General features: G+C 42.6%; 1 long non-coding RNA gene across 1 annotated transcript in view; it reads right to left on the reverse strand.

Annotated features, from left to right (window-relative positions):
- The window catches only part of LOC146425670 (uncharacterized), a 420,136-nt gene that overhangs the window by 303,668 nt on the left and 98,272 nt on the right, over positions 1 to 18,196 (reverse strand). The gene's annotated exons all lie outside the window — the stretch shown is intronic.

The following is an 18,196-nucleotide window of genomic DNA, read 5'->3' on the forward strand; positions in this document are numbered from 1 at the left end:
GGAGTCAATTCCGTGCTTCATGTGTGTTTGGTGGAAAGAATTCCCCCACACCCGGTGCATCGAATAAAGCAAATACCCGCTTCTCTGACTTGGTCTCTGAAGTGTCTCTGGGCTCGATTGGGGCGAATCAAATTGGTACCCCAGATGGGACCCTAACTCTGCTCGGCTGCTGGATCCAAAGGTAAGCAGACCTCCCAGTCGCGACCCTGAATTTTCAGGGGGAGCTCAGCTGTCCTTTGGCTCTCAGCGAGAGTAGACCAAGGACCATCTGCACCAAATTAAGGTATTTGCTCCTTTTACAGAAACAGAAATGCCTGCAGGTCCGGGGTGCTAGTCCCCGAGGGTGGGTTGAGACCGGGTCTCCCGAAATTAGTCTGGGGCAAGGGTTTGGACCCCTCTGTCAGGAAAAGGTACTTTTAAGGGGTTGGACCCCCAGGGTTGGACCCCGCTATAGTGAAAGGTACCTTTAAGGGGTTGGACCTCACTGTATTACACCATACTGTGATTTTTGTTCTGTCTGTCGTTATTTTGTTACTGTGTTACTGTGTCATTATTTTGTTACTGTGTGAGTGTGAATGAATGAGACGTGTCTCCGACAAGAATCGATAGTGGAGTTCTATCTGCGTTTCTGTTTTCTGGTGACAGAAACGGCCAGAGAAAAGCAAAGCAACTGGCAAAGAGTGAATGAGTATAAATCATATATAAACTGTTGGTTTGGAGTATCTGGAGGGGCTCAGATTGTATTATTGAAAGGAAAATATTTTAGCTACTGAATTGAGAACACCCAGCCCCCAACACCTTTCTAATGTTGCTCCATTTGATTTTGCTTTTGAAATCCTGTGTTTTGTGTGTGGAAACAGTTGTGAAGCTTGGACTTAGTGCACTCGTATTAATTATGAGGAAGTGATATTGTCTATTTGCTCGAGTGCTTTTAAAATTTTTTAATGTGTGTGCGTATAGTGTGTGTGTGCAAAATTTTACCTGTGTTAATTTGTGTTTTTGCCGGCATATAAATTTATGCGGGGATGCCCGAGAGAAAAAAAATAACTTGTTAAATCTAATAAGTACCTCTTTAGAACTCCTGTGTGTAGCTGCTGAAATATGGTTGTATAGAATGTTGTAGTAGAAAGAGCATGCAAGTAAATAGACTAAAAGAAAGAAGGAAAAAGAAGGAAGAGAGGAGAAGTTTTTCAGCACCCTCCCCCATCTTGCCTAAAATTTTGGCAGCTTACCCAGGGCGAACTGCAGTGCCCTGTATCCTCCACTTTTGGAGCGGCGGGAGTGAGCGCAGAGGTGCTGCTAGCCGTGCCTGCTGAGAGCGTAGGAGGGGGAAGGGCTGCTTTTGGATACTGCTGAAAGAATGTCTAGAAAATGTGAATTATCTGTTAAGAGTTTTGTCTGGGTCACCAAAATGACTTTGTGGGACAATGAGCACCCCCAGGCAGTAGTGTGGGTGGGGGCTGGAAGAAGGGCAGAATAAGCCCCTGAATGAACTGGTTAGAAAGATACTGCAAATGTATGTAAGAAAAGAGAAAGAAAAGGCAAAGGCAAAGGTGATGCCAAAGGTATTACAGCCCCAAAAGAATAAACTGCGGGGCCCCTGGGGCAGAGGAGACAGGGCCAGCCACCAAGACATGGCAAAGGCATTCCCTCCTCAACAAGAGAAAGCTGATCAGAGCAGCGGCTGATAAGAGATCAAACTGCTATCTGCAGGGCAGAGAGTCACTGAAAGCAGGAATGTCTGTAGAAACAACTAAATCCTCAGGGGGAAGATGTCCAGCAATCAATAGAAATGAATTGTGAAGAATGTTAAGAGCTCCCATTATACCAGGGATGCCCCACACAGAAGCCCTTAATAACTTTTAAGGTGGGTCTAGATCGAAAAAAGATGTGAAAGCTCTTGATTCACTTTGAATTTTATCCCCAAGAGAGAAAATCGTCAACAAAATCTTCAAATATTCAAGAGGCGAGTGAAAAAGATAAAGTGTGCTCCTTATTCAGCCACTATTGGTAAATGTGGAGAATAAGTTTGAAATGCATTAATTTCTGCTTGTTCTTAATTGTAATTGTAATTTACTAGAAAGAGATTTGATGGCTAAAGTAGAAATGCACATTAATATTGAGAAGAACTACAAAAGCTAACACTGTGGTATCTTTCTTTGCCTGAGAAGTTGTGCTAAAATAAACCCAAAAGTGTGGGCAGCCTCAAGGAAAATAGTATAACAGATAATGAAAATAAATCAATAGCAATAGTATAATTGGCTATTCTCTATTTGAAGTAACTACTGAAGCACGGAATTGACTCCACAACTCAGATAGTTATGAAGTAGGTATGTGTTTATTCCAGCTGGGGTGCATGGGGGGTAGCCCCTCCAAAGACATGCACACCCTCAGCGGCACTTCACTAAGTTTATATTAGGTTACAGATTACATATGCATAAAGTTAGACAAAGCCCCTATACATATTCATTATCTATCCCCGCTTCGTATTATAATGAGTTCAAAGTTCATTTAAATATGCTCATGCAAGCGCAGTGTCTTCAGATTAATTGTGGGCGAGGGTCCCGATGATTAATTATGACAGGTGCGCATGCTCCCTTGGTCCTTGGTCCTAGTCCAAGCCTGAGAACCAACTCGTACCGGTCCTGGGGTCCAAGGGCGGGATGGTCGGTTACACTTGGTGGTTTCTCTCAATTATTTGGCTCTCTTCTCTCCATCCTCCCCGATACCAGGTAGGCACAAATTCATTAAGTGAATAATAAATGAATCGCAGCAGGCATATCTTAGTAAATCATTATCCAATCTCTGGCTCTCTAAATCAGTTCAAAAATATTATTATTACTATTATCCAGCTTCTAGCTCTTTTACATTAGTAATTTCTATTTTACCCTAAATCACTACCAAAATGTTATTGTGCTTAAAATACAAGTGCATGGTGAATTCAAAATTCTTTTGGTGTACATGAGGATTTGGAGTTTAGTTTAAAAAAACAAAACAAAACAAAACAAAACCCCTAAAGTTCCATGTGTAAAAACCCTCAAAAACTTAATTAGTATAAAAGATATACCAAATTTTGTAATTAACTATTTCAGAGTTAAAATCTCCTGCCTGGGTTACTCTGAGTTGTTGGTTTTTTTGAACAAAGGTTTGCTCAAATGCTTTTAAGTTCTTTAGCCTTCAAGCAGCCAGACAAATTTCCTTAGAAAAAATGCAAATTAACTGCTGCAGAGAAGAAATTTAGAACTGCTGAAGGGAAAGTGTGGACAAGGTGTGTCTCTCAGCCACTTTCCAGGCTGTTCAGGCAGCCAAGAGCGTGAAGTTGCCAGATCCAGTGGCTGGCAGCTATTCATTGTCTCAGAATGTAGCCAGAGGCTGGCCGCATTATCTGCAAAGTTGTTCAGCCAGGGCTCTGATAGTAAATGAAGCCCGAGGGCTAACAATAGAAATATACCTCATAAGTTTCACACCAAGTTAAAGATTTATTAACTCAAGGAACATCTGAGTAGATGACCAGCACAGTTATTGTACTGTGAATCTTGTTTAGTAAAACAAGAGTATTTAAAATTGAAAAACGAGGGGGTTTGACTCAGCCTCCTTGAGGGGGTTGAAGAGAACCCATGACTGCACAGCATTCAGGTGATAAATCTCCAGACCCAGGCTAGGGAAGATTCGCGAGACACTCCCTAACCTTGGGGAAGGAATGTGTTTGGTAGTAACTCTTCAAGAGTACTAGAAGAGAACAATTTAAAAGATACACTATCATTAATGAAAGAAAGTTAAAATAAGTGAGACATTGCCTCTCACATGGTCAGCTCGAGCAGCAGAGCTGTAGGTGCTTGTGAGATCCTGCGAACTATATCAGGGCAGGATAGTGAATATTTTTACTAATTCTAAATATGCATATAGAGTAATACATGCATTTAAGAAATTATAAGAAGAAAGAGGTTTATTAACCTGCAAGAGTAAAACATTAGTTCATTAGATCTTAATCTTTCATTTATTAGAGACTTGATTTGTATAAGAATTTCCAATAGGGAGTTGAAAGAGGCAAGAATTCGACTTCCCCACTCTAACATGTGTTGTCACTGTGCAAGTTTGTTTTCTAAGTGTGTCCAGACGTTTGCATGCACATGAAACAACGACCACATTAACTTATGGGCTTAAATCGAAATTTGTGAAATTGAAATATAACAATAACAAAATAATTTTATTTTTAAAATAAAAAGGTTTCAAAAGGATGGCTGGCTGTTCTACTAAGTGTTAGCAATTGTCACATTTCTAACTGTTGCTGTTTAATGCATATTTGTTTGTCCAGTGTTTGAGAATGCTAAGCCCCACAAAAGGAAAATACTGCCTTTGAAAAATCACTGAAAGTAATAAACCAATCTGCCAAGCTTTGGGCTATGATTTTAAATTTAAAATAGCAGTTACCATTCATATGATGCTTTCCTCTTTCCTTTCTCCTCTGTCTGCTAAAATTCCCACCAAAAAGAGAAAGGAAGATGAGTAATTCAGACCCCACTTCGGCAAGCTGCCGAGGCAGATTGTTAAAAGTGCCGTTTTTCAGTAGCACATTTGAGGTCCTAGAAAGAGCTCACAAAATCATATAAAAAGATCCTGAATGTCTGTTGATTTTTGTGGGTGGCTAATATTTGTGAGCATATTTTTTCTGTAAATTGAAAGATAATCTAGATTTACGGAGAGTAAAACAAAAGACTAGAAAAAAGGGGGGAAAAGATAGCCTAATAGATCACAAGCAAAAAACTAACAGTACGAGAGTCTTAGTCAGTTACCATTTATGCTTTCCTCTTTCCTTTCTGCTCTGTTTGCTAAAAATTCCACCAAGGTGAGAAAGAAAAGTACCCCATTTTACAACCAAGAAAAGCTATCAGTAGTCCTGATCACTATCTGGAGCCATGATGTGGACTGCCAAAAACTGAAAAGATTAATGTCTCTGAGACACTTCAAGATGCCTGTGTGTGGTGTGTGTGGGGAAGGGGCAGGTCAGGCCTTGCCCTGGTGAGGCAGTGAACTGCTCCTCACCCCAACCCCAGAGCATCCAAGTGCTGCAGTAGTGCTCTCAATCATGGACACAGCAGAGGCGGTGCTCCACAGAGCTCAAATCCCAGCCCTATAGTGGGGCCAGCCATGCACACAGCAGAGGCAGTGCTCCATTCTCCCCATCCCTGACTCCAGAGAAACCCGCTGGGGGATGAAAAGCCCAAGAAAGACAAAAGAATTAACATTCCTCTTAGAATTTCTATAGATTCTGCCTTTCTTCTTTTTCCTCAAAATAACTGCTCAAAATTCTAGACCTATAGGGGAGCTAACATGTAAAATGAAAATCAAATAAGACCATAGCCCAAGAGTTGACCAGTGCCCCCAGGGCAAAGTTAATATTAGATATATGAACGCTGTGCCCATAAAGTTTTGCCCTTGAGATGGCAAGGTCACTGTGCAATAAGATGCCATAAGAGCAAATTGAAATTAAGATCATGTCACAACTAGCCATGCAAAATAAACTTGCATTAGATTAGTTGTATTTGAATAAACGAATAAAAACAAATTTGCAAACAATTTTAGACAAAACGCAAACATTGCATGAAATCACTTTAGATGACACTTCTTGAGAATTTAAAAAAGTATAGAACAAACTCATAGCATAGTTACCCAACTTAACCTGGCTTAAACAATTGTTTGTAGTAGTTATTTGTATTGTTGCATTGTTACTTATAGTTTGTATTAGTAGTTATTGTTGTATGATATTATGAACTTAAAATTGCAGTGCTTATGTTCAATGGCAAAAGTACAAACTTAGATATAAAATAGAGAGAGGTACTTACTTTCATGACATACAAGATTTGTAAAGAATTACAAATTACAAAAAGAAAAGGGGGGATTGAGAAAGGAGTGGTCAAATAGAAAACCCAAATCTATTTGAGCTTTTGCCCTCTTCCACCAGCACGGGCGCCTGTCCAGGGCTGAAGGCTGAACTCTAATTCAAATTCAAATTGTGGAGTGAAAGCATGCATTTGAAACCAGCACAGAAACCGCTGAATCATCCCATGAAGGACCTTCACCCTGGAGGGGTCTTTGGGGGTCTCCAAAGACCACCAGGACATACAGAGAATGCGTGGTGCACATGCTAATGATATTAATGACTTTCGAGAAATGATTTGTATAACCACGCCTATCCTGGGGAATGTAATGAATATTCATGAATTTTACTTATAACACTGTGTCTTTGGGGGTACTGAGGTGTGTGCGTTTGGTGGAAAGAATTCCCCCACACCCGGTGCATCGAATAAAGCAAATATCCACTTCTCTGACTTGGTCTCTGAAGTGTCTCTGGGCTCGATTGGGGCGAATCAAATTGGTACCCCAGATGGGACCCTAACTCTGCTCGGCTGCTGGATCCAAAGGTAAGCAGACCTCCCAGTTGCGACCCTGAATTTTCAGGGGGAGCTCAGCTGTCCTTTGGCTCTCAGCGAGAGTAGACCAAGGACCATCTGCACCAAATTAAGGTATTTGCTCCTTTTACAGAAACAGAAATGCCTGCAGGTCCGGGGTGCTAGTCCCCGAGGGTGGGTTGAGACTAGGTCTCCCGAAATTAGTCCGGGGCAAGGGGTTGGACCCCCGGGGTTGGACCCCGCTATAGTGAAAGGTACCTTTAAGGGGTTGGACCCCACTGTATTACACCATCATACTGCGATTTTTGTTCTGTCTGTCATTATTTTGTTACTGTGTTACTGTGTCATTTTGTTACTGTGTGAGTGTGAATGAATGAGGTGTGTCTCCGACAAGAAACGATAGTGGAGCTCTATCTGCGTTTCTGTTCTCTGGTGACAGAAACGGCCAGAGAAAAGCAAAGCAACTGGCAAAGAGCGAATGAGTATAAATCATATATAAACCATTGGTTTGGAGTATATGGAGGGGGGCAGATTGTATTATTGGAGGGGAAAGACTGAATTTAGAACACCCAGACCCCCTACACCTTTCTAATACAGCTCCATGTGATTTCCTTTTGAAATCCTGTGTTTTGTGTGTGGAAAATGGACTTTTGTGTGCTTGTAATTGAAGGAATAGAATAAGGGGAGAAGTGGCAGAGAGTAGCGTGACTTTGTGGCTGGTTCCCCAGATCTTAGAGGTTTTGAGAGGAAAAGTCAGAGGAGACGTGCAGGAAAGTGTGCGTGGAAGGAAGAAGAGAGGGAGAATAGACAAAAGGAGGCAATGGGATCATCAGAAAGCAAGGAAATACCCCCAAAAATCCATTGGGATGTGTGTTAGCACATTGGAAACAACTAGGAGGGTTCTCTGGAGGGACTATGAAAAAGAGCACCCTAATTAAATATTGTAACCAGTGGTGGCCACTGTACAAATTAGATGATGGTGAAAAGTGACCAGAAAATGGGACTTTAAACTATAACACCCTACTACAACTAATGTTATTTTTAAGGAGGGCAAACAAGTGGGATGAGACCTCTTATGGTGATTGCTTTTTCACTTTAAGACGTAAACCAGAATGGCAGAAACAATGTGGTATTAATTTAGCACCTCAGGACTCAATGGTCCTTGTATTGGAAAAAGAGGCAAAAGGGAAAAGCCGCATGATAAGGTGCTGTTCATCTTGCAGCATCGGACAGCAGTGTTTAAAGCTCAAAGCTGAGAGAGACCAGGATCCCTTAGAAACCCAGGAGCTGATGAACTGCAATGGTGACACCCTAACATCAGGGGCAACATCCCACAGGTCCTCAACATCCCTGGAGGATAATGAGGATGAAGGGACAAGTGAAGCTAGCTCAGGAATATCATCCAGAACTAGAAACAAGGCCCTTGTAAAAGAGAAACTGATAGCACCGCTCAGACAAGTGGTAGGGCCAGATGGGGGAATAACAAAAGTTAAAACACCATTTACAGTTTTGGATTTAGATACCTGGAGGGAGGCAGCCAGGCTGTATAGAGAAGACCCAGAAAAGGTAGCAAAGAGGTTTGAATTGATTGTTAGAAATCAAGATATTGATTGGGAGGACATAGATTTAATGCTATCAGAATTAACTGAAACAGAAAAGGCAGCAGTAGTATCTGCAGCAAGAACACGTGTGCAGGGACAGATAGCTACTGGAATATTACATGGGAATGTAGATAACATCTTTCCTATTTCAAATCCACAGTGGGATGCGAACAATACACAAATGTATCAATTTTTGGTTAGATACAGGAAATTAGTACATTGGGGACTGCTGAATGCCATTCCTAAAACCATCAATTGGTCCTTATTATTCAATATTCACCAGGAAACCACTGAGTCCCCAGGCTCATTTATAGAAAGACTGAGAAATAATATGAGAAAACACACTACACTGGATCCAGCCTCTGAAGCCGGGCAACAACAGTTAATATCTTTGTTGATGGGTCAGTCAGCACCAGATATACACAGAAAGTGGCAAAAGATTAAGGGGCCAGATAGCCGAGACTTAGAAAAACTCTTAGCAGAAGCATGGGAAGTATATAAGAACAGAAAACAGGCCATCATGGTGGCAGTGGCACAGGCTGAGGAGCCAAACACCCCCAGGGGCGGGAGAAGGCCCCCACCTAGGGGGCAAAGACGGCAACGCCCAGGCCGTGACCAGTGCCTGTGCTGTGGGGGGTTTGGGCACTGGAAGCGAAATTGTCCTAACCGTGCCGCGATTGTGCAGACGCAATCAGCGCCGCCAGAACCAGTGACTGTAGCACAGCTGCATACAGAATGACGGGGACCGGCAGGTCCCTCCCTAGCAGACTTGCTGGTTAAAATTAAGCTAGGGGAACGGGAGGTGGAGTTTTTGGTGGATACCGGAGCCACATTCTCAGTCCTGAATCAAACTTTGAGTCCCATAAGCAGTGATTACATCCAAGTTATTGGGGCCACGGGAAAACTGAAAATGCCTACTTTTTGAGACCTTTAAAATTTACACCAGGCAAGAAAATGGGAATACACCAATTTTTATACCTTCCAAATTCACCAAAACCCCTATTAGGCAGAGATCTACTAACCTGGTTAGAAGCAAAAATAGAATTCACAGAACAAGGAATGAGACTACAGGTCCCTGAGGAAAAATTAATTATGGCTTTAAGCCTAGCAAATATTCCTGAAAAAGAAGAAATACCCATAGTGAAATAACAGATCAAGTGTTCCCCTTGGTATGGGATGTCAAAATTCCAGGAAGATCAAAACAGGCTTCCCCAGTGGTTATTGAACTGCTGGAAGGAGTGCAGCCAGTATCAGTAAAACAATATCCACTAAGGCATGAAGCATGGGTAGGAATAGAACCAATAATTGCTAAATTTATTGATCAAGGGTTGTTGAGAGAATGTAGGTCTGCCTACAATACCCCAATTCTAGCAGTGCAAAAGCCAAACGGAAGTTACAGATTAGTACAGGACCTGAGGGCAATAAATGCAATAACAAAACCACTACATCCTGTAGTGTCTAACCCTTACACCTTGCTTAAAAAATTGCAAAGTGACTGGGTGTGGTTTTCAGTTTTAGATTTAAAAGATGCTTTCTTTTGTCTGCCATTAGCTGAAAGCAGTCAGGAAATTTTTGCCTTTGAATAGGAAAACCCCAAAACAGGGAGAAAAAGCCAACTTACATGGACTGTATTACCACAAGGATTCAAAAATAGCCCCACGATATTTGGAGAGCAATTAGCTAAAGAACTGGAAGGCTGGACTCCTCCCCTTGGGGAAGGTACACTTCTGCAGTATGTTGACGACCTACTAATAGCAACAAGGACTCGTGAAGACTGCAAGAATTGGACTGTAAGTCTTTTAAATTTTCTGGGACTAAGTGAATATAGGGTTTCTCCTGAGAAGGCTCAGTTGGTCCTCCAGAAAGTTACATATCTGGGATATGAATTGGCGGGAGGAGAGAGAGCCTTGGGAAACAACAGGAAGGAGGCAATCTGTCAAATGTCCTGGCCAACTACAATCAAAGAACTGAAAACTTTTCTGGGAATGATGGGATGGTGTAGGTTGTGGATCCCTCGTTATGGGTTGATTGTGAAACCCCTGTACCTGCTCCTAAAGGAAACCAAGGGGACCTACCTATGCTGGACACCAGAGACTAATAATGCATTTGTAACTCTGAAACATGAGCTAATGCAAGCCCCGGCATTGGGTATACCAGATATCACTAAACCTTTTCTGTTGTTCTCACATGAGAGGCAAGGACTGGCGTTGGGACTTTTGGCACAGAAGCTGGGACCCTACAAAAGGCCAGTGGCTTATTTCTCCAAGCAATTGGATGTGGTCAGCTGAGGATGGCCCGCCTGCCTGCGTGCCATGGCAGCTGTGATCCTGAACATAGAAGAAGCCCGCAAGTTCACAATGGGCCAGAAGATAACTGTTTTTGTCTCTCATACAGTGTCAGCAGTGCTCACGCAGAAAGGAAATCACTGATTAACCTCATCTAGCTTTCTCAAATATCAAGCTGTCCTAGCAGAATCAGAGTGTTAACATTGGGTTAAAATGTTAGTTAAAAATAGGCTTTAGGAACAGGATAGGTAGGCACTACATGTACGGGGCTCAGCGACATGATCACGAAGATTGCTTAGAGAATGGGGATTGTTTTAGTGAAATCATGTGGATTAGCACCTGTGAAATAAATCAGAAATACTATGGGAGATGGGGGGCTTAAAGTCATGCTTGGGGGGAAACAATGGAACAATGATAAGTTGATGATTAACATATGATTACATCACTGTTCTGTAAGGGAAGGTATAAAACTGTACTAGTTTCAAATCCATGGCGAAGTCAGATTTGGGTAGATGTTACACCCCGGCTTCCCGAGCTCAAATAAAGGCACCTGCATATAATCATTCAGTGATTATGTGTTTTCCACACTAACAAGAGGATGTGAGTATCCAGGTAACCAACATCTTAAATCCAGCAGTTTACCTCCAGGGCAGAGCTACCGAAGAACCTGTACAACATGACTGCATTGAAACCATGGAGGCAGTTTACTCCAGCCGCCCAGACCTGAAGGACTCTCTGCTGGAAGATGCGGAAAACTGGTTCACTGATGGAAGCAGTTATGTCAGAGATGGTAAGCACCTTGCTGGGTATGCAGTTACAACCACAGATGCCGTCATTGAAGCAAAACCGTTACCTGTGGGGACATCTGCTCAAAAGGCTGAGATAATAGCTCTAACTCGAGCCTTGGCACTAGCCGAAGGAAAGCCTGTCAACATTTGGACTGATTCAAGGTATGCTTTTGGGGTGGTACACGCTCACGGGGCTATCTGGAAGGAGAGCGGTTTATTAACCTCACAGAAGAAAGAAGTCAAGCATGCTACTGAAATCTTACAATTGCTAGAAGCAGTGCTGAAACCTTCAAAAGTGGCTATAATGCATTGTAAAGGGCACTCCCAGGGGAACACCATCCCTGAACTGGGAAATGCTATGGCAGACAAAACAGCAAAGGCAGTGGCTGGTGCGGTTCAAATACAAGCCCTAGCTTTAATCCCTTTCTAGCATCCTTATGGGTGAGAAACCCCCACCATACAACACTGATGATTTGAATTGGATACAAAAAGAGAAAGGACAAATAAGAGCAGATGGGTGGGCTAGAATAAAGGATCTCCTGGTCATACCCAGAAAATTGTTAAAGTTATTTATCCAAAGTGAACATTCCAAAACACATTGGGGAGTTGATGCCTTACGTAACCATTTAAAGAGCAAAGGGATAGCATCAAAATTAAAGGAGACAATCGAGGACATAACTTCCACTTGTGAAATCTGTCTTAAAAACAACCCTAATACCACTGTTAGGCAAAACACTGGAACAATCCTCAAAGGAGCCTTACCAGGGGACGTGTGGCAAATTGACTTTTCTGAATTACCTAGAAAGGGGGGATACAAGTACCTTTTAGTCCTCACAGACACTTTCTCAGGTTGGCTGGAAGCCTTCCCTTGTAGAACAAATAAAGCTAGAGAAGTTTTTAAAGCCTTAGTACAAGAAATAATTCCACGATTTGGGGTACCCAGGGAAATTAATTCTGATAGGGGATCACACTTTGTAGCTCAGGTGGTTCAGGGAGTAAGTAATCTACTAGGCATATGCTGGCAACTACATACACCATACAGGCCACAGGCAAATGGACAAGTAGAAAAGATGAATCACTTAATAAAGCAACAATTAGCCAAAATTTGTCAAGAAACCAACTTATATTGGTATCAGGCTTTGCCCATGGCTTTGCTGAGAATTAGGGTAAAACCACGGCTCAAGGAAAAACTGAGTCCCTTTGAAATTTTATATGGAAGGCCCTATGGAACAAATGTGATTCAAAATCACAGTGTGGCTCTAGTAGGGCAAAGCTATTTAATAGATTATGTAAAACATTTAGGTCAAAAATTACAATCAATATTCACTACCATTGTTAATTGTAAACCCCCACCACCTGATAAACCCTTTCATAATGTGAATCCCGGGGACTGGGTTTATGTTAAGTCTCTTTCAGGAAATCCACTCCAGGAAAAGTGGGAAGGACCTTATCAAACATTGCTAGTAACTCATACAGCAATTAAAGTACAGGGAAAATCGACTTGGATCCATTATACCAGGACCAAACTTGCACCAAGACCAGAGTGGGAGACAAGAAGAACAGGACCTCTGCACCTTCAAATATGAAAAATCAATACAACATGATCTGGACCATGCTAGTGACACTGGTAATTGGGGCAGGTGCATGGGACCAAAATGCATACCTTCGATTAATGGACAGTTATAAATACAAGCTGCTGCAGTTACAAAATACGAACATTGCATCAGATCACTTTAGGTGACAATTCTTGAGGGTTTAAAGAGGCATGGGACAAACTTATAGCATGGTTACCCAACTTAACCTGGCTTAAACAATTGTTTGTAATAGTTATTTGTATTTTTGTATTGTCACTTACTGTTTGTATTAGTAGTTATTGTTGTATAATATTATGTACTTGGAATTGGGATGCTTATGCTCAATAGCAAAAGTACAAACTTAGATATAAAATAGAGAAAGGTACTTACTTTCATGACATACAAGATTTGTAAAGAATTACAAATTACAAAAAGAAAAGGGGGGATTGAGAAAGAAATGGTCAAATAGAAAACCCAAATCTATTTGCACTTCAATCATCCTTGTTTCTCTGAGCTTTTGCCCCCTTCCACCAGCACGGGGCCTGTCCAGGGCTGAAGGCTGAACTCTTAATTCAAATTCAAATTGTAGGTAACAGCTCTGGCCTGATGGCTTATCAGCTAAGATGTACAAGCATGCATTTGAAACCAGCACAGAAACTGCTGAATCATCCCATGAAGGACCTTCACCCTGGAGGGGTTTTTGGGGGTCTCCAAAGACCACCAGGACATACAGAGAATGCGTGGTGCACATGCTAATGATATTAATGACTTTCGAGAAATGATTTGTATAACCACTCCTATCCTGGGGAATGTAATGAATATTCATGAATTTTACCTATAACACTGAGTCTTTGGGGGTACTGAGGTGTGTATGTTTGGTGGAAAGAATTCCCCCACACCCGGTGCATCGAATAAAGCAAATACCCCCTTCTCTGACTTGGTCTCTGAAGTGTCTCTGGGCTCGATTGGGGCAAATCAGAACCTTAGCATGAACAGAAGCAAGAAGTTAAAAAAAAAGTGTGGACAACAACCCATACCCGTGGGAACCCTGCCATGGACAGAGGCAAGAAGCAAAAAACAAGAAGACAGAAAAACAGGGAAAAATTCACACCTGCAATAGGGAGGCTGTTTTTCACAAAGATGTGTACTAGGAATAACTGACCAATGATGTGTAATAACAGGTTTAGAGAGCCATTAGCTATATGGCACGAATGTTAGAAAATAGTATAAAAAAGACTTTGTACCAATAAAGCTTGCTCTATCTTCTACCTTCCTTCCTGGCTTGGAGTCGTGTTTTTGGTGTCACGCGTCCATCTCAACTGTGACAAATGGTGGCCCCGGACATGATGCCAGAGACCTACAGGACTTGATTCTGGAGAGCCACAGGACGGGAGCCGTGGAGTGGGCGGGATACCGGAAGGCAGAAGGGTGCGTGCCGCGGAGATGGAGCCCAGCGTAGCATAAGCAATCTGGATCAGACTGTGGACGCTCTAAATGGGGCGAGATTAAGGTGAGCTGCTGGGAAACAATTTAATTAGCCAGAAAAAACTGTGGTGTCTTTATGGAAATCCTTGCTAAAACACACGGGTATTCTAGCAGATAACAGTGTTGCTTTTAGTGGGAGTTCCTGGAGGGCAGTTGGGGAAAAGCTCTGGGACGCTGTTTCTCACGGAGACAGAGACACACGGGAGCTGGCAACAACTTGGCACTTGCTTTTTGAAACTTTAAAACAATGTAAAATAGGAAAGGACAAGGCAATGGGAGGCAGCCCAAAAAAGAAACAACATAGCCGAGAAATAATTAATGATGTAGCCAAATTACCAGCGTGACATTTTGTTCGGGACTTGTTGCTGCAATTACAGCCGAAAAATATCATCTCAGCAGCCGATTCCCCTGCTGCAGCTGAGTTGCCTTTGGCTCGTCTTTCCCCTGCTTGGAGGCAGCGCTCTTCCCTTGGAGGTGTCCCGAAGCAGTTTGAAACGTATCGCAAAATATTCTCCACATTGGAACGCCTTTGTTATTCCTTGCAGAACTCTTTTTTTTCTGAGCGGGAGAAGCCTTGATGTTAATATACTTGGTCCCGGGGGCTGCCGGAGGACGGGACGGTGGTGAATCCCGAGCAGGTCCGGCTAGGGCATGCGGGGTTTTCCTCCCCCCAGAGGCTTTGGGCTGTCCAGCTCGGCAGGGCCTGGCTCAGCACGGGCTGGGCAGAGGTGCGGGGCAGCTCGGCAGCTTTTTTCATTCTCGCTTTCCCCCGCGGCACCCCGCCCTGTGCCAAGGGAGCAGGCGGGCGCCGGCTGCACTGCACGGGGGGGGGGGCCTGGCAAGGCTCCACAGGTTGATTCGTGAATGTATTTTCAACCTTCCTTTTTAATTAGTGCAACTGAGTTGTAATTTAAACTTGTTTCCAGCTTTTTGCAATGAGAAAGCCTTGCAGCAAAATAATTGGACTGACAAATGATAATGTAATAAATGAAAACGAGTCAATCGAAAATTTAGCAGCAAAATTTTTATATAAAGCAGATTACAAAACAGCAATGATTATATACATTAAGTAAAATTCAGAATTTAGAATATAAGGCTGGAGGCAATAAGCAAAACAGCACTGGGTGTGCCTGGGAGTCTCCGCTCCGCCGACAACACCCCTTCGGTTTAAACTCCTCCTTTTTATACATTCCTTAGTTTCGTTTCTCTGAAATTCCCACTCCCCTGAGTTCCCGGTTTTTACATCATGCTCTGTCTCCTGCGCTTGCATTCTGCTGTTGCTGGGGTCTGTTGCTGGGGGTCGTAAAGGGGATGGTCCTTTGCGTCTTGCTGTTACTAGGGGTTCTAAAAACTACAAAGCCAGCATAGCTAGGAAAAAGGGAGGGGTCAAACTCAGGTGGGCTAAAAGGCAGTTACAGCACAATTTCTATAACTCAACTACAGAAACTTCATTTTCTAAAAAGTACCAATGCAGTCTGGTATCTTTCCATGCCCTATAAGGAAAATCCTGTCTTTGAGTCTCAGTTTATTTCTTATAAGGACAACCCCAGTCCTCATAGCAGTCTTTGTTACTAATTGTTTCTAGGGCTAATTTGAGATGTTTTATTTCTTGACAGGAATCATACCTGCATATATTACAATAACGCCTTGATTGATGAGACCTTGGGCAGGCACCTCCTATTAGTTTAAGTGTTGCTCAGTTTAATGTTTATTAATTTCAAGTTCTGTTAATTTTGTGCTCTGTTGAGTTCCATTAAGGTTGAATTCTGCTCATTTTCAGTGATGTTAACTTTAAGTTTGCCTGGTTTACTTTTTGTTACTTGTGCTCATTTATTTTAAAGAACACAGTTCAGCTGTGGAGATAAGATGAAGATTTACGATGGAAACCTTCCTGATAAAGATTTAACCATGTAAACACACGGTCTGTAGAATCCTTGCTGTCGTGAAGAATTCTGTGGGTCTAGTTGTTCTACATTGGTTGATTGATGTTACTGCTCATGACAGTTTTTGCAGTTTTATCTTCCATAAGTGGCACAGAAGAATGAGTGACAATTTTAAACGATGTTGCACATGCACAATTCTTTTAGTTATTTACAGTTTGTTCATGGTACCATTGATTATTTACTTAAAGTTAAGTAATAATGCTGGCTGCTTTAGAAAATTTCCCATAACCTTGTGTAGTTGTCTGCAAAAACTGTGTCATTTTAAGAAACTTTACTAATTGATATTAATAGAGGCCTGTTTGTAGAATGTTTTAGGGAAACCCTCCCAGTTAAGGCCTAGGCTCTGGCCAAGCCCTGGCCCTGGCTGCTTGGGAAGTATGCCAGCAGACCCAGGTGTTTCTGCACTAAAAATGTGATCGAGTCACTTTGACTTGCTGATTTGGACTTATGAAAGCTGGACCCTCTTCCAGGTAAACTTGGAATCCTTGGTCGGGAAAGGTTCTCCAGGCCCTGCCCGTGGAATGAGGTTCCCCAGAGATTGCAGGCTCTGGGTGATGGCAGAGTGGTTAGGCAATCAATGATGTATTTTCTTAAGTCAGCTTATTGCTTCATTCCATGTATTGTTCTTCCTTTGTGTTACTTTCATATATTGTGTTTCTTGTCACCCCAGATCAAGGGGCCAGTGTTGCCTGGGGAGACGGGTCTGGGTGGCAGGTGCTGGAGGGTCTCTGGTGGGGCTCTGCTCAGCTTGTTGGGCTGGAGGCTGTGACCATGACATTCCAGCAATTTTCTCATGTACTGCTGAACCTTGTTACAGATTCAGCGTATGTTGCAGATATTGCACAGCATCTGGATTGCTCGCTTTTAAAAGCAGTTAATAATATTACTTTGTTTTCATTTGTAAAAGCTTTGTAGTCTGCAATTTATGATCAGATGCATTGTCCTAGGTTACAGTATAGATGTATTTAAGTATTCTATTACCACCAGCTGTGGGCCATTAGCTGTTATCACCTGCTAATGGCCCATCCCTGATAACAGACAATGGGCCATCAAGACCCCACCACATGACTCATGGACTTATCCTATTGTGAGATGCTCCACCCAGGAGGGAGGAGCCAAGCATTCCCACCTGAATATAACCTGGCCTTGGAGCTGCCTAGTTAGCCCTGTCTACTGGGTTCCCAGAGGACTAGAGCTACTACTGGTCTTTTGGCTGGAGACCCGACCTTCACAGGATCGCTGCTTGAACTGAACTACTTCATTTGGATTGCTACCACCACCCTAACTGGGTGTCAGGTTGTATCTGACTTTGTCAGTGCTTTTTCCTTGTATTATTTCACTTATTTTTAATTTTTTCTATTAATTTTAGTCCTGACTTGTGGTCTCCCACTGGTTTGTTTTCAAACCAATAAATGCATCCGTACTGCATCCTGCATGTTTGAAGTTATACTACGTTACCAGGTTTTATGGCATAAGGTAACTCTAGGGCTAATGAGCTCACTAATCCTGCATGGGTAGCACCTCAGCCCGACAAGGTAGCACAAGCCAGAGCATCACATGATTTTTTCCATCAGAGTGCATGTACTTTGTAGAGACAGTTTTCACTCACACTTATTTGGGCTCATGACATTGTTAATTCGTGTCCTGACGATCAGGGATTTGCTGCACCTTTGCCTGTAGGTGTCAACCCCAGAGGTCTGCAAGCATTGTAGCTCTGGCAAACAGATGTCACTCATGTTGCTAAATTTGGTCATCTCAAGTATGTGCTGGTTTCCATTGACACCTTTCCTTTTTCTTCTGCTATGTGGGCATCTGCTCACACAGGAGAGAAAGGCAGTGATGCTGTCACACATTAGAGACTGGAATTTGCTCTTTTGGGAGTACCTCAATCAAAAAAATTGATAATGGTCCTGCCTATACCTCTGCAAGGATGAGGCAGTTTTTTTACAACTGTGGGGTGTGAACTGCAGGTTTGGTATCCCTCATTCACCCCCTGGTCAAGTGTCCTGGGGTGATGATAATCCTGTATATTCCCTCTTGTTGCTCGTATGCTCAGAAATGAGGTCCCGTAGCTTTAACTGCGTTCAGCCAATGGGAAGAGTGCAGGTTG

This window comes from Lichenostomus cassidix, chromosome W, assembly GCF_008360975.1.
Source record: "Lichenostomus cassidix isolate B80296 chromosome W, HeHo_3.0, whole genome shotgun sequence".
NCBI classification, from domain to species: domain Eukaryota; kingdom Metazoa; phylum Chordata; class Aves; order Passeriformes; family Meliphagidae; genus Lichenostomus; species Lichenostomus cassidix.